The 16,476-nt window shown below is 36.9% G+C and overlaps 1 protein-coding gene across 2 annotated transcripts in view; it reads left to right on the top strand.

Moving 5' to 3' along the window:
- Positions 1-856: 856 nt before the first annotated feature.
- Positions 857-16,476, top strand: part of LOC143215264 (uncharacterized) — a 309,905-nt gene continuing 294,285 nt past the window's right edge. The window contains exon 1 of one of the 2 annotated variants that reach the window (XM_076437245.1): positions 857-1,147. The gene's annotated coding sequence lies outside the window, so the exon portion shown is untranslated. Of the gene's footprint in view, positions 1,148-1,182; positions 15,309-16,476 lie in introns of those variants that run through there. The other variant, XM_076437246.1, reaches the window with a different exon arrangement.

The raw sequence follows: 16,476 nt of genomic DNA, 5'->3' as shown, positions 1-16,476 counted from the left end.
AGAAGAGAAAAGAAAATTTGTATTTTTTGTATGGCTACATTTATCTTCATCAAACTTTATTTCATTTAAAAAGAAAGGCATAACATTCATATTTCTTAGATTTTGTTTAAAATCTTCATGACGAGTGTGACTCGTGCGAAAACAATGTACTCGATCAAGGTTGATCGATTGAAACAAAAGAAATCGTTTCCAAGGAGATATTGATTTTTCTCAAACCCTTGCCGTATTTTGACGATCCAGAGTCTGGATTCCAAATAAATTCTGTTTTTCAACATTTTCATAACACATTTATTTTGCAGGCGCAATGTCAAATTACTAATCTTGAAAAAGATCCAAACTTGGGATCGAAACGTTGATGATTTTTGAATAAATTAGCAAAAGTGCTTTGATTGTTATAAAGGATCGAACCGTAGCGCTGAAAACATTTAAAGATTTACCAATACATACGATCGATAGACAAAAACATATTTGTAATTCAATTACTTCGTAATTAAAATTCCTGGTGTAATTCAATTGTAATTCTGCACAACTCTGCTTCAGCATAGCTTGTTAGAAATTTCCAGAATTCTTCGGAGCACTCTAGAAAAAGTATTTCGAATTGCCTGCGCGCGTGGAGCTAATAAAGTTCCCCTAGCATCGAGGGATACCGCCCAAAGGACTGCGGACATGTTAATTACGATATATGATCGATCTCGGCACCGCTAACGAGCCACGAACACCCCGAGCCCAATGAACCATACGCGATCACGATTTCACGCGCGTTTACCTCGAAGAAAGCCCGCGACAAAAAGATACCGTCGGATCTTCCCTTCCTCCGACAGAGCGACGGAGCCGGCGGCGCACTTTAGACGGTGGCGCGCGCGTTACGAAGGGTAGTTCGCCACCGGCCGCCGTCGAGAACGAACGTGCCGGAACGTCCCTCGATCCTTTCGATCCTGTACGTCCGTGTGCCGTGTTCCCGCGGATGTTTTGTGGTTCTAATGTGCTCCCGGGAATTGTTGCTCCATCTCTTCGATACATGCTTCCGTGGTCCGTGTTTAGTATCCTACGCACATTCACGATTCATGGTAGTTGAGTGGTGAACAGGTGAAGTCGAACGAAACAGCGCCCCGGCTTCCGGTTTTTTCAGGAATTATTGTGAACTCGGGTACGTTACCATGCACATTATCAACAATGTTATCGTCTCTATGATCATTCGAAATTTGGAATATTTGCGTCACCCTTGTTGTCATCATTGAAATCCATGAGTGGAGGATGGTTTAACGAGTTGTTTCGTAGATTTTTTTGAGATTTGGTGAATTGGAACTGATGGGTTTGTTTATGCATACGCAACTACGTCTATTTTTAACAAAATTATCGGTCTCATCATATGATCAAATTTAGGAAACTTGTGTTATTCTTGTTGTCTTCTATGGGGGTTGATAGAGACTATGCTACCTAGTGATAGCTTGAATTTTTATGTGTATGATTTTGTGGTTAATTTTGGTTTTAGAGTGAAGGATGATTTAATAAACAGCGGTTTTATACATTTTTTTTAATCCACTTTTTGTTGAGATTTCATAGCTTCGTTAGTTTAAAGGCGCGTTACTCCATTTTTATCAGTATGATTGTTGTCTTTGATTTGACATTTGGGAAGATTATTCTTGTTGTCATTGATAAGGGTTGATAGAGACGCTACGTGCTGACGGCTTGAAATTTGACGTGTAGGATTTTGTGATCCATGATCGAGATTTTATAGATTTTTCGTTGAGAATTTACGAAATGGAATTGATTTGATTCGTTACTCAAATGGTACGTTATTATCGTTTTCATTACATGATCGTTTGAAATTTGGGACACTTGTGTTGCTCTTATTGTCATGGATAAGGATTCATAGTACGTGTTGGTGATTTGAATTTTGATGTGTACGATTTTGTTATTTATCGAGATTTCCAAGTGAAGGGTGAACTTGTAATTGTTCAAACTTGTAGAGTTTATAGAGCTCTGATGAATTGGAACTGATGGAATTGTTAGTTTAATACGACATGAAATGTTTGATTGGTTTTTTATGCGGAAGCTGCAAAAGTGAACAAATGGAATGAAATGTGATATTTTAAGGCGAATTTACGTATACGCGTATTCATGTTAAGTTAATAATTTTTGGGTCTTGTCAGCATGACAGCTTCCCGATTATGATAATCTCAATGTGGCATAGTAAATTCCCTTTGGACAAGCAACGGTATTATTGGAATACCAGGATTTTTAATTAAGCACATTCCACAAAGTATATATGAAATCGAAATTGAAGAATCAATGAAACGCGAAGAAAAACATTTAAAATTCAAATACTGATGAAAGTTCAATAGTAAATCGATTAAAACAAATGTATGTTGATATTAATGAGTGCATCTTCGGGGATGATATGAGTAGTATTTCTCGGAAGATGTTCGAGTTGCTTATTTACTGTTGGTTAGCAAGGTTAGTGACTCCTAGACTGTGGGAAAATGAAAACAGACAATGACGTGTCAACACGTGGCTTACAATTAGTAGCTCGAATTGGGAGTGTTTCATTATTCCTTGTGAAACGGATAAACACAAGACACAGAGTTAGCTCTCAATGACCTGGTAGTCAAATTTCGTTTGCCAAACTGTGTTACATGAAGCTTTAGTGACTTTTACTTCTCATTGTGTGTGTGTTACAAACACACCTTTTCGTCTCGTAGGTTCCTGTAGAATTTTAGTTCGCAGTTAACCTTCGCAAGGTAATGTGCGGTCAAAAAGAATTTTTATATGAATAAAATTAAATCTGTTTGTTTACTTTTTATCCTGTGTTATTCTTTATCCCAAATTTAGTAAATATGAGGCTATTTATGAAATTTATTTGTCGGGGTCTAAGAGACCCCGCCTTACTATTTATATATGTTATTAGACCTCACCTTGCGAGAGTTAATCTTTGATAATTATTTTTCATTACAGTTCTCCACATGCTTTTAACTCGTCTTAATACTCAACATTTTTTACAATGATCAGTAGACTGCAGATTTTTATGCAGTTCTGCAGAAATTGGCTGGGTGATATATCGGTACGTTGTTTTCAGTTTATTAAAACTATTAAGGAATTTATTTTGCATAAAGATCCGCAGTTTAATAATCAGTAACATTTTAGTCAATACTATAACATATTTATTTATTGCTGCATATATTTGTATGTCTCAAATGCAAACTCTTTCGAAACAATTTCGATATATGTTGAGAAATCTTTTTTAAATTGTACTATCCTCATCAGAATATCACCAGACTTTTATTTTACGTTTGTTGGAATTATAGTAACACTTTCATCAGAAATTGATAAATCAATCTATTTAGAACATATATTTTCATAACTTTGACAACAAATTAGAACGTATTCCTAAAACTCTATTGGTTTACTAGTCCTTCCAGTGAAAATAGTAACTCGTAAAAAGGAATGTTTATCAGATATCGAATATATTATCATGTTTCAAAAATACCTCTTAAAAATTGTTATATTGCTAAAATTATTTATGCAATGAAAATACTGGAAATACTTTCCAAAATACACACGCTCGCATCAAACTATTTTTAAATAAATAATGAAGTATCTCAAAATTTCTATATACAAAGTGTTATCACCAAAATATGTAATTTGAAATCTCTCTGCTTCAACAACCAAAATTGTATTTTTTATGCTTATGTGGCATCAAAAGAGGACGCGTTACAAAGAATATTTTATGGCAAATTTTCCAGTTTAAAAACTTAATTTCTATAAAAGAAGGAACGCGAATATTAGTACTACATAATATACTGCACATTTTATGCATTTTTGACAAAAATGAATAAATAAAATGCAACACAAAAATATTTAAAGAATTTACAAATACTGTTGTATTATATTATTTTCAATTCCATCAAATTATAAAGGAAAGTGCATGTCCACTGTATCTTGCAATTACTACAAACAATTTTTATTTTGCTTAAGAAACCTAAATCAAATTATTTATTTTTAAATGAGGAAATTGTTTGACCGCCTTGTAGCCTTTTTAATTAAACGCGAAAATGAACAATTGATATATTTTAGTCGGGCTTTTCACTGCCTTATTCTGAACAGATCTTGATAAATGACAATGGGGGACTTCTCGAGTATCGAGCACGGTAATCGCGGGCTAGACTAGACGCCTCTTCCATTTTCGTGATCCCGAAAGAACGTTTCAGATAAATTGTTATTCGTGGTCGCTGAGGTATTATCTTAGCCTAGATGATTCACAGTACGGGGAAATAAACGACTCGATATTCCCCCGTGTGTTCACGAGCGGAGGCACGCCACATTTTACCCGCAAATTGTTTACGTCTCTTATTTCCGAGATGCGAGGTGCTGGGCCGTTTACCGCGATGTTGTCACTGCGATAGAAGGGAATAGAACTGATAGCGTCGCGAGTAATTGATAATATTGAAACGTTGAAAGCTCTCGCAGCGGTAGAAAACGTTTGCGGCTTGTTCGATACAATATTGTAGCAAAACAGATACCATGTATGGACACAGACAACTAGTTTAACAATTCGCGATCTGGCCAAATTACCATGACAACAGTTTTTGTGTTTCTTCAACCATTTTTATAGTACGACCAAAAAAAAAGCCGCGGAAACGTGCAACATTTTATTCTATAAAAAATGTTTTTAACAGTACGGATTTTTTGTGTTTATCCACAGTTTCAGTCATTTTTAAATCGTTCATTAGCATTGTCTACGGCATTTGTAATTTACGAACACCAAATACTTCCAGTAAAAGTGTGATGAGAATTATTTTTTTTTTAATCGAAATACAATTATATCTTTCTGTTGTCAATATTGATTCATTAAAGTAAATGTAGGTATGCAATAAATATAAATGTTTTTTCTCATATAGAACATAATTGACATCAAAGTACATAGTTCCAACTATGGTAATCGCGAAAGAAATAATTCACACGAAATCTGTAATTTATACAAGATGCAAAGAAAGAAAAATAGTGTCCACAACAAGTTTTTGAAAGTGATCGATGTTATGGACGGATTACTTTATCGTGTATAATTTGTCACTGTCGCGAAATTGTAAACACTACTAACTCAATCGATGCGTTTGTCACAATCTTACTGCACGGCTGACTCGGCGAAAGCTTTGAAAATTACGCGAGACTTCAAACTTCATGGTGGAAAGCTTTCGAAAAAGAGGGGCATGTGTGCAGTCCTTTCGGAATGCCACCGAATCGACAGAGCCATCCGTTCCAACTATTTTATTTGCCAAAGGTCTTTCTCCCCTCCCCAGTTTTTTCCAAAAAACGAAAAGAGTTCAAAGCATGGATTATTCGTTAGGTTTTTTACGCGAACGGGATACGCTATTTATGTCGGAAGGAAATGTTGGCGAAATACTGTTCCACTTTTATCGAACCCTGCGTTTAATACAGAATGCAAAACCTTTTCCCTCGATCAAAGCAACTATGGAATGCGTTTTACGTGTGCGAACGCATTTTCAACATTCTCATTTGAATGCATCGAAACGTAAGGGAAAATTATAGCGTCGATTTCCGAGGGACTAAAGAATCCGTCACTGCTTTCTCCAACAAAGGAACGCGGAGAAAGAATGTTTATTAAATATTCATACAGCTCGAAATTTATTTAACCTCATATTGTTGTTTAATTTTTCATATTAATAATTATTCGTGATTTGTTTAACGTTTAAATACAAATTACTCTTTAATACTTTCATTGTTCATTGCATACGTATTTTAGGTCAAAATATAATCGGTCATTAAAATTAGTAAAAATTACATCGTCCTTGCGTTAAAAACTGTAATTTACCAATTCTAAAACTGATAATTTCATCACGAAGAATTTACAATTCTTGTAGATAGAACAGAATAGTTAAAATTGATAGAAACTGCATGATTGTTCAGAAAAGGTTTTAGATTTTCCATTCGGTAACAAGAAATGCAATAACTTAATTTACACTCCAATATGTTATTCAATGAAAACAGTGCTTGAAATTTCATTTAACTCTTTTGGTTCAATCGATAAAATACAAGCAAAGCTTTCAGCTGAAAGAATCGAAATTTTTAATTGAAAGAATTCTTGTTTGTATTCTACGTTCCACGGAAATTCTACATCGATCAAAACGATGTTTGCCGCATTCGTCTCCGTCTATCCGCTTCCGGGAATAAGTATTTGAATCTACACGGATCAGTGGACTTACAGTCGTGATGAAAAAACGAAGAGTAGAAACGCTCGACGCAATATCAAAATTGTCCCACGAATTTCCCCGCTGCGGAGCTTAACGATCAAGAAGACGAGTCGAACCTCTCCCAGGGGAAATTACGAATTACATGTTTTTCAATTAAATATACACCGACCTCGATCCGTTGAGAAATACAGCGCAGTTGTGTTGGGAAGGGTCGACGAAAAATCAGTTGCCAGCTTTGCGTCTGCTCGCGTATCGCGAGTTTTATCTGCCGGAAATGCATATATTGTTCTGATACCGGAAATAATAATTCCGCACCGAGATTTTCCTCCAAAATATCGTGCTGTAATCATAAAAATCCACCGAAGTTTTCCTCGATTATCTTCTGGTATTTCATATTTACTTTTTTGTTTATTATATGTATGTAATACGATTAATACTATAGAATATTTTATCATTGTATAATGAAGTGCATTAGTTTCATTTATCATTTTTGTAGATTTATTCAATCTTTGATATACTTTTTAAATCATGTATCAAGTGTATATAAAAGTTTCAATCTTTTTCAATCGTACTGCGGGTTTTATGCATTTATAACGCAAATGAATAGGTTAGAATTTCAGGATATTGTTACATCATTTCGATGATTGAGAAAAAAAATACATTTTTGCAATTGCCAAGACAATTTTTATCTTGATAAAAATATTCTCTCTAACTTGAGCTATAGGTATACATAGAAAGGACAGCTATTATGACTTCAGCTATCTTCTTCCAAAAAACGGCTATAATTCCCAAAAATTATATAGCTAATAGTACGTTTAAAAAGTATGCAACGAACTTGTCCTAATTGTACGCATGTACAAGGACATCGCGATAAATTAACCTAACCAAATTTGATCACAGTAAATGAAATCAGAGTTACGTTTCAACCGCTAGATTATGTATCACAGTACATACATAGAAAATAAATTACCTGCAACTTTGTTCTAAATATTTGAAAGCCGATCCGATCGAAGCCCCTCCTTCGTTATCGAACTTTTGTAATATCACATGGAACGATTACGAACAAGAAAAACATTTCCCCTGCGAAACCAATTCCAATAACCGGTTCGCGACTAATTTATAAATCGCCATGAATCAACCGGTCGTTCCGAATGTTCCGGGTTTAATTAATTGAAAAAAAGCCGGGGCTCCGTGGAAGTTGCGGGCTCTGACAGAGCGCCCTCCGACTCGCTGCTGGGAAGGATACTCGAATGATTTTCGTTCCTGTTGGGAAGCAGTTTCGAGTGGTTGCTTAAGTCTGTTCCCCCCCCCCTCACAAACGCGAACCTGTTTTCCCGGTTGGTCTTGCACACGTTCCGCAGACCATTTCGTTCGGTCTTCCCGCCCCCACTCCTCTTCCTTTTTATTTTTCGGTTTCTTTCGCCGGGGCACTTCTCGTTTTTTATCCCCTCCCCTCCTTGCTCGTTCTTCGTAGACCGTTTCTTAAGTACCAGGTAATTAAAAGTTCGAACCAACCACGATTCACGCCTGGAAGGATCAGCGGCAAGCTTCTCTCCTCTCGTTCGCTTTCTCGCGAATGACGCCCCGGACTATTTTTTCTTTCCACTTTCTGTTTTCCTTTTTCTGATCGCCTTTCTTTTTGCGTTGCAAAAGTTTCTTCTCTCCCCTCTCCCTCCCTCCCCCTAGCCACCGTTTTCTGTCGTTTTCTGGCCACGACAGGTCCGACGAGAAAAGTTGAAAAATTCCACGATGCGGTTTCTGAGAGCCGACCACCACCACCACTAGCGTCGGCAGAGTCCGGTTGTTCTAGCGTTCTCTTTGATGTCCTCTCGCCTCCTTCGAATCCTCTTCACCGGGACCCCGGAAAAACTGTCGTGCGTTTTTAAACGGAAACTTCTCCCTCGACGACCACCAATGAATTTCAACTGAAAGAGATGAAAGAGGGGCGAACACGGGAACACGAGCCAAGGTTTAATTACTTCTTTCGACCGCGGTTCCCCCCGTGTTACTTTATTTCTTTTGAACGGGGGCAGGAAGCGGCGTTCGCGAGCGCCTCGCCTTGCCTCACCTCCCTCGCCACGCCTCGCCCCGCCTCACCTTACCTCCCATTGCGCACTTTCCCCGTGGCTCCTTTTAACGAGATTTTTAGTGTGGGAATCCACGCCGCAGCGAGCTGCAAGCGGTTATTGCTTGTTCATTGAGTGATTAGTAGATTGCCGAGTACTTATATACGCGGTTATGGCGAATATGAATTTACACGATCATTAACGCGTTCGCTATCCGTTCACCAAGATCGTCATTTAATTAATCGATTTCTGGTGATAACCTCTTTTTCTGTACCGTCGGCGAAATTTCCATAGCTCCACTAGAAATTCCATGTGTTACTGATTGATATGGTTTGTTTTTGTTTCACTAATCACCTTTTTCCTCACTATTATATCTAATTGTTTCCAACAATTCTGATTATTACGATAATTGCTAACATTGCATCGCGAGCACCAACAAAATTACTATACTTCCAGCCGATATACACCCTGTATATGTTCACGCTAACGCTATCCAGCGGAAACTTACAGAACGCCATTCGTAATTTTTCTTAACCACCCTTTATACTATCACGTTCACAGGAACACACTATTACGTGGTTTTTGTTAAACGCACAATGCACCGCAGTAAAATAGAAAAGTGAATAAGTATGAATGCAATGAGAAGATTGAGTGGATTCGAGCCAGCGAGCATTGCAAAGGGCTTTCCGAAGGGAGTTGAAAAACGAGGCGCTCTTCGATTGGCCCCCAGCGGTTGCGAGCGCTGTTAATGGGTTTCTAGTTATGCGGGGCAAAAAAACGAATCATTAAAACGTTTGTTCGCTCTTGATAAAATTAATTCCGATTGCCCTTATCGCGAGCGTCTTGAAAAAACGATGCTTCCTACCCATCGGTAGTGATCGTGGCACCCAGAAGTGGTACGAGTACACTATTACCGGCATCGCATTTACCATTGTGGGTGGTTTGATCTGCTCGGAGGAGGAAACGGGAGCTCTCTTTTTTTTCACAGTCGGAGCACTTGCGTGCGAGTGTGAAATAACTGAATAATAGGCGAAGCGGGGGGGGAAACAGGAATTATGGTGTGTACCTTCCACCGGAAGCGTTATGACTACCCAGTCCACCTTCGCAAAATGAGTGAGGACACGTGCTGCTGCACGCGTACAGCGCGGTTCCTTCTGCTAAAATAAATCGGATCTGTGAAATCAAATTTGTTTGCACTGGTAGGTGTTTTAAAAAGAATGTTCATTTGGAACATTTACGAAGCAGATTGCAGAGTCACGTAACTTGCACACGTCAAATAACAGTAGTATTTAGTTGTATTTCCTGACCGCATTCCTAAAACAAGTCGCAAATAGTGTACTTGAGTAAGTCTTTTTACTCGTTGTGAACGAATGTACAAGAATCTGTACAGGTACAAGAATTTGAATACTTCTGTTGAGTTGTATGAATATTTGTGAACCTTCATATTGCACTCGAAGTAACTACAATTTGTAAGTAGACCATAATAGTATCAGCATAAAAGTGTGCCATATCGAACCATGACCAACAGTCACTGTAAGTAGAACGAGTCAATAATGATCAACAGCAAGAAATATAGAATAGGACAACTACGTTTCGAATGATTCATTTCTGTTTTTTCTTTTATAAAATATCTTCACGTTTTTCAATCTTCCTAATGTCTTACCTAATGCATTATTTACAACTGTTTGTATCAATTCCAACCTCTCTAACAATCATGTTAAGTTATGCCAAAAAATATTTTCTGAGGAATGCTGATCTATTTTTAATTGTAAAATTTGTTTAACACGTTTGCTGCCAGCCGTTACATTTCGTGTAAAGAAAATTAAATTAATGTTACGTTTAACATGATTTAAAACTACAGTAAAATACACATAGAACGATATTCAAGGAACTTATAATACTATTTCAGAAAAGTTATACGTTATTCATGTTTTAGAAAAGTAGGTATACATTGCATCCAGTAATTTTATTCATCATGACAATTGTCACTGAATCAAGCGCTGATATCGAGCGTGTTAAATTAATTTTGTAAATATAAATATGTTAGAAATTCATCGCAGGCAAAACTTACGTCGGAATCTTTAATGATTAAATGGTACTAATCGTGATTGGTGTAATTTCCTATCATAACATCGGCACCTGGATAAATATCCGTTCCCAGTTAACGCATACCATTATCGAACCCAAAACCTGCAACCGGAACGCAAAAGTCAGTGATCGAATCGTTATCTAGTGTCTTCGTTCCGCTCGTTAAAACTATTCTCTTTGTCCATTGCCCGACCTAGTTCAACGAGCGAAGTCGTTCACCACGAAGAGTTCATTAAAATCCTCTCAATGAAGTCGACGCCGCCGTTTGTCGCTGAGGAAACTTTCACCATCCCAGCCGTCTGTTCTGCGAATTATAAACAAAAAGCCGAAGTGGGTTAACGCGATCGACAGAGGGGGAGGTAGTTTAGTGAGAGTTGGATGCTGGGGTCTAGAAGAAGGAAATACTATATATTATAGCTTGATGCTAGAATGAAACTGCTAAAAAAGTCACAAGTGGTAGACCGTACCTTAAAGTCATTTCCAAGGTCCTTGCTTAAGGATTCTTGATTTTAATTTAAATAAATTAAATTTAATGTCAAAAGAGTGATTGTTAACCGAATATTCAATTAACCGAGCACTTTAGTCTCCCTATTAGTTCGGATATGGGCTCTACTGTCTTTTCATGGCGCGCCGTATTCTAAAAATTTATGAATACCATTGATGTATAAAGATCCGCAGGCTGGTGACGAATATTAGGGCGCGAGGGTTGTCGCGGGTGGGGTAAAGAGAGAAAGAAAGAGGACGAAAGGGTGATAGGGAGAGAAAGAGCAAGAGGGAGCGAGAGAGAGAAGTGTCACCGGTGGCAATGGCGGCGGGACAATTTGCGAGGCGCAACTTCCGAAAATCCGTGGATTTCAATGAGTCCCGCGGCACAGCTGCTTAGAACGAGCGATCGTTGTAAACTTGCCTGAGCTGAAATTCGCGCGCGATCGCGACGGCTGTGAGTCAGCCCTCTCTCTCCGCGTATTTACGAACACCGGAAATATTCTCGCGGAAATAAATTCCCCGTTTACGATGCCGCGTGCCGTGTGCCTCTCCCGTCCCGAAAAAACCTTCATGCTACATACTCACCCTCTGTATATACGTCGCTCAAACGTCAGGTCAGTCAGGACCCGTGTGAGCGCAAACTGCGAATCGTTGTATCGTAAAATTACGTGAACTACGGGGCCAGATACGAGCACAACTCGTCGAACCGGCGTGTTTAGCAATCGGGAACCGCCTGTGATATCTCGGGTATCCCTGGCGACGGCAGATCGGGAGGACAGTTTTACGCCATGATTTATTTTCTCCAATCCACCGACGACGAGCCAGCACGAATTTCGTGGACTTTTAATCCAGTTCTGAAGGATTGCCTGAACATTTTCTGCCAGGAGTTGATCCGTAGCTTTTGTTAAACGTATATCATATTCATGGTCTGTTTGCTAATAAGAGAATTTATTCCAGTTTATTTTGAAGTTACTGTCACGGTGCTTTTGTAGAATTGCACCGTTCAGCGAGCTTTTAATTCTTTTCGGATTTCCAACATTTTAATCTGCCATTACATCTGCAACATTTCTATGTTTTCTCTTTAATAATTTTTGCGAAAATATCACGTAGACTCTCATTTCCATAATTTTTAGGTCCATGAAGTAATGTGTAAAGCTTTTCAAAGCGAGATCTCTGTAAGCAAAATAAATTCGTAGTTAAATTGTGCAGGATATAAAAATTTCGTGAAAATCATCTGAAAGAAAAGTATCAATTCTCATAAAATGAACACGATGTAAATAATTGCTGCGAAGATCAACTATTAATGTATCATGCTACTTATGAAACTGATCTTGTATCATGATAATTTTTGCTGATATGAATATCTTCAATTTATTAAAACTACAAAAGCAATTAATGAATTGTTATGTTTCTTGCAACAGACGCAGAAAGTTTATATTTTATGAAGACCCACAGTCTACTTATGAATATAATTGTCGCAGCGAATTAAATAATCGAAAAATATTGTTAGAAATATATATATTTGTTTTCGGGTGAGTAACCGAGCGAGAATGAGAATTCTAGCCCGGTGCTGTTTTCAACGCTGTCACTGGAACAGGCAAAGAATACTAGAACCGGTTGTTTACCGGATCAGAAACGTCGCTGAGCTAGTTTTATTGATGCTGGTGTCCGACCAGCGGATGTTCCAACACGAGCACGCGCGAAATTCGCTGACTGCGAAACAGATCAGGCCAACAACGGCCCGGCCAGATGAAAAAGAGAATGGAAAGCCGCTGTGTGAATTTGTTTTAAATGGCCAGCAGCGCTAACGATCGCGGCCGACCACTTCATGACTGACATATAAACGATAGATTCTGTTCGATTCTTATACCGGTCGTTTCAAATTATTTCATCGCATCGTATTACAAATTGCGGATATTTCAACTAGGAGTGGACAGGTACCCGAACATTTCGGGTACCCGAGCCTCGGGTCGGGTTTTGATGACTCGACCCGAATTTCCGGGTACCCGCCCACCCCTAATTTCAACCCCTACAGCAGCTCGTGGAACGAACACATAACTTGCATGTCTATTGAAATTAGTATTCGAAAATCGTTATTTAATTTTCCATCAATCAAATAGAATTTCATTTCGTTTTTAAAAAAATTAATAACTTCGTCTGTGTGGAATCTGACTTGAGATTATATAGCGCAAACGGTTAAATTAAATTCTATAAAATACGATATTATCTTTCAATAATGTTATATATTAACATACACAATATTATCCTTCTTTATTGTAGTATTAAAATATTATTATTAAATACTCTATTTATTTATAACGTTGATCTTTTAACAGAACACGATCTCTTTAGTGAAACAAAGACTTGGTGGCCAACTAATGCATTTCCGTTATTATTGTTTAATAATGGTCCAAAGACATCAAGTATTTTGTTTGATATAATTGTAGGCAATTAAACGAAAGAAATTAAATATTCTATGAATTCCATAAATTTAGCTAGCATATTTCCGGGCAGAGTTCACCATTCCGTAGTTTCACAAGGGCAGGAGAGGTAATTTATATCAATCAGACTTGTATCTGATAAAGAGCAGCGGAATACAAATTTCCTGTTAACTTTAAATTGCAGATTTCGATTGTACTTCGGAATTCGTTATAAAACTTCTCTCGCGACTGTTGAAAAGTTGGATATGAGTTTTAATAACGAGAACGAGTTACTTAACTTGAATTAGAAGTTCCATCTGTTGGTACAGCCTCATCAATATCTTAGATATCACGGTGGTTAGAATTCTTGGGAAATCATGCTGTGAATTCTCATAATGTGTCCAATTCAATTGGAACACAAATTTCAAATTTATATATTTGGCATGAAATTGAATTGGTAAAATACTGGAAAGACAGAAGAGTTTGTAAACATTGTTAGACTATCTCCGATTTAGTAGAAAACTTTTGTTTTACATAGAGATCCTCTGTCTATGTATGTATATACTTACAACTTTATTGAGTCTATGGATTCGTAGCCAGTCCGAATCGTTAACTACTTTTATTGAAGATCACCATTAACCTCAAACACGTAGGTTAGGAAAGTGTGTAAAAAATGTTTGTATGGGATTTGGATGGATATAATGACTGCCACTCCGAGGATTAAATTATGGTAAATATGTATAGTAAGTGTTGATTTATGTGGAAGCTTCGTACTTCGTATCCGCAATGTTATTTATATCATTTATATATTTACGCCTTGATCTCTTTTGTCGCTGGTATGGAAAGTAAAATGTCTGTTTTGAACTACTTTTTAATGGAACTTTTAGTAACATATTCGTGATATTCTTTTATTAAAATGACATGAAATATGACATAATTTGCATCACATTTACTCGTTCAATTCACGATGTACTGGAACATTAATTTATCCGAACGAATCAGTGGAATACGCCTGTTAGGTTAGGATATAGTAGAACAGTTATCTAATTAGAATGTAACATTAAATCTTTGTTGATGAGAAGAGTAAATTGTGTTGTAGATATATGGTTTAATATAAATTGTTGTTCATTTATGCGCTCTGCTCACGCGCATTCAAAGTACTAGTCTTTGTTTTGTGTAAATGGCGCCTAAAACGTTTTACGCGGGGACTGAAGACTGAACCTGAACGCCTTGTAGTCTTGTAGTCTAGGTCTAGGTATAATGCGCAGTCGCAGTTGCCGTTCTTATTCCGTAATTCCGTCCCGCGATTATATTAAATATTAGAAACCGTACATTTTGTGATTTGTTACTACAATAGTTACACAACTGCACCCAAGATCCACATCCCAACATAAATGATTGCAGTATAAGTATTTAGGAAGAACACTACAATGTAGTAAAACGTAAGTGCAACGTCGAATGCATTAACGCTAGTTTTACGAATTCACTAAAATGTAGTAAAACGTAAGTGCAACGTTGAATGCATTAACACTAGTTTTACGGAGCACTGAAAGTGATTATTTTGCATTAATTTATCTAATTAGCAAGAATCCATTTAAATTTTAGGGCATTTGTTAATCAGTATGTATCCGAGGAAATAAATTTGTTGAATAATTTCTTATGGATGCATCTTTACGATCTCAATATTGTAAGTTACAAATATTAGAAGCTTTGACGAGTCTCGTAAACTTAGTGTTAAAGACGATATTCAAACGATATGACAGGACTTAAAATGAGTTTGGCATTGGCTATTTAGATGGAACGTGAACTCTTATTCCGGCTTGCGAATTTGCGAGATCGAGAATCTCGAAGAGCTTCATTACGAATTAAACCGCGACGCCACGCGACGGACACGAGAATTCCCGAACGGGACTCGATAAAGTCAAACTCGACGGCGGCTGGACGGACGATAACTCGCTTATCGTAGTCGGATTATACCGCTTTCATCGAACACGGACGACGGTATCGCTGGTCGACTGACAAATCGCCATAGGTCTAAGGTACACTCTATGTCCTCGTGAAAATCGAGAGTGCAGAGCGCAATCGATACGAGATGCTATCATGAGCGTATTAATGCTCAAGCTCGCGCAGTTAAAATATTATTAGATAATGCATCTTTATGCAAAATGAGAATTTTGTGCATCGATTGCAAGAAACAGGAGTTGAATTCAAATTTTACAAAGGTGACAAAAACGTTGTAATATTTTTAAATTCACATTTTCAATTCAATATTTCGTTTTATGTTTCAACTACTAAGTTTTGTTATAAATGCATAGAATCCGGAGTTTAGTTATTGCAAACAGCTAATTTCTAAATATTCTATATTGGTTATATTTTTAAAATAATATTAAATAATAGCATTTTATTTAAACCATTCTAGGAACGTATCTACGGGTTTTGTTTGAATCATTTTCGTACAAGTTCATTGATTTTATCATCATGGAGCAATAACGTGGAAATTAATGTTAGCACACATTAAAAATAAGATGAAAACTAAAATATTTCACTCAACGCCCCTAAATTTTACGATCAAAATATTTTATGTTAAGTTTTTTTTGTTTCATATTTAATATATTATTTTAGCATACCTTTGTACATTATAGTTGCTGCAAATGATATGTAAATAATGATTTTGAAATGTTTCTTAAATGTAGGCTCGGGTACTTGAAATCTTTTGCAGCATCGATTAAAGTTGTGCATACTATTACTAGACTGCAAATTTTTATGCAAAATGAAACAGAAGTCAAATCAAATTTCCCATATCGGCCTTTAATATAATCGTAAACAAATAAAATATAGAGGTTTTTAAATTCTCCCAATTCTTCTACTGTCTTAAATCTCATCTATTATTTTTTGTTATAAACGTATAAAATCTGTATAGTACTATTGATTTGCGGATCTTTATGGAAAATACGAACTGTTTACCTGAATTGCAACAAGCTGGGGTGAAACAAATGTTTAATTTCTTGCCGAGTACGTTTAATAGGTTGAAAATAATATAACAGTATATTTTTCAAATATATTTACTGTCTTACATTAAACATACCCATTTTTATCATAAATGCATAAAATCCGTAGTCTAATCATTATATTTGTAAAGAAAATCATATGTGAATCACGTCCGATGCATGAGACAGTGAAGTATTATGAAAGGACTGGTCGGTATGT

This window comes from Lasioglossum baleicum, chromosome 13, assembly GCF_051020765.1.
Source record: "Lasioglossum baleicum chromosome 13, iyLasBale1, whole genome shotgun sequence".
Classification (NCBI taxonomy): Eukaryota; Metazoa; Arthropoda; class Insecta; order Hymenoptera; family Halictidae; genus Lasioglossum; species Lasioglossum baleicum.
Note: the sequence above shows the minus strand (reverse complement) of the source record. Positions and strands in the feature narration are given on the sequence as shown.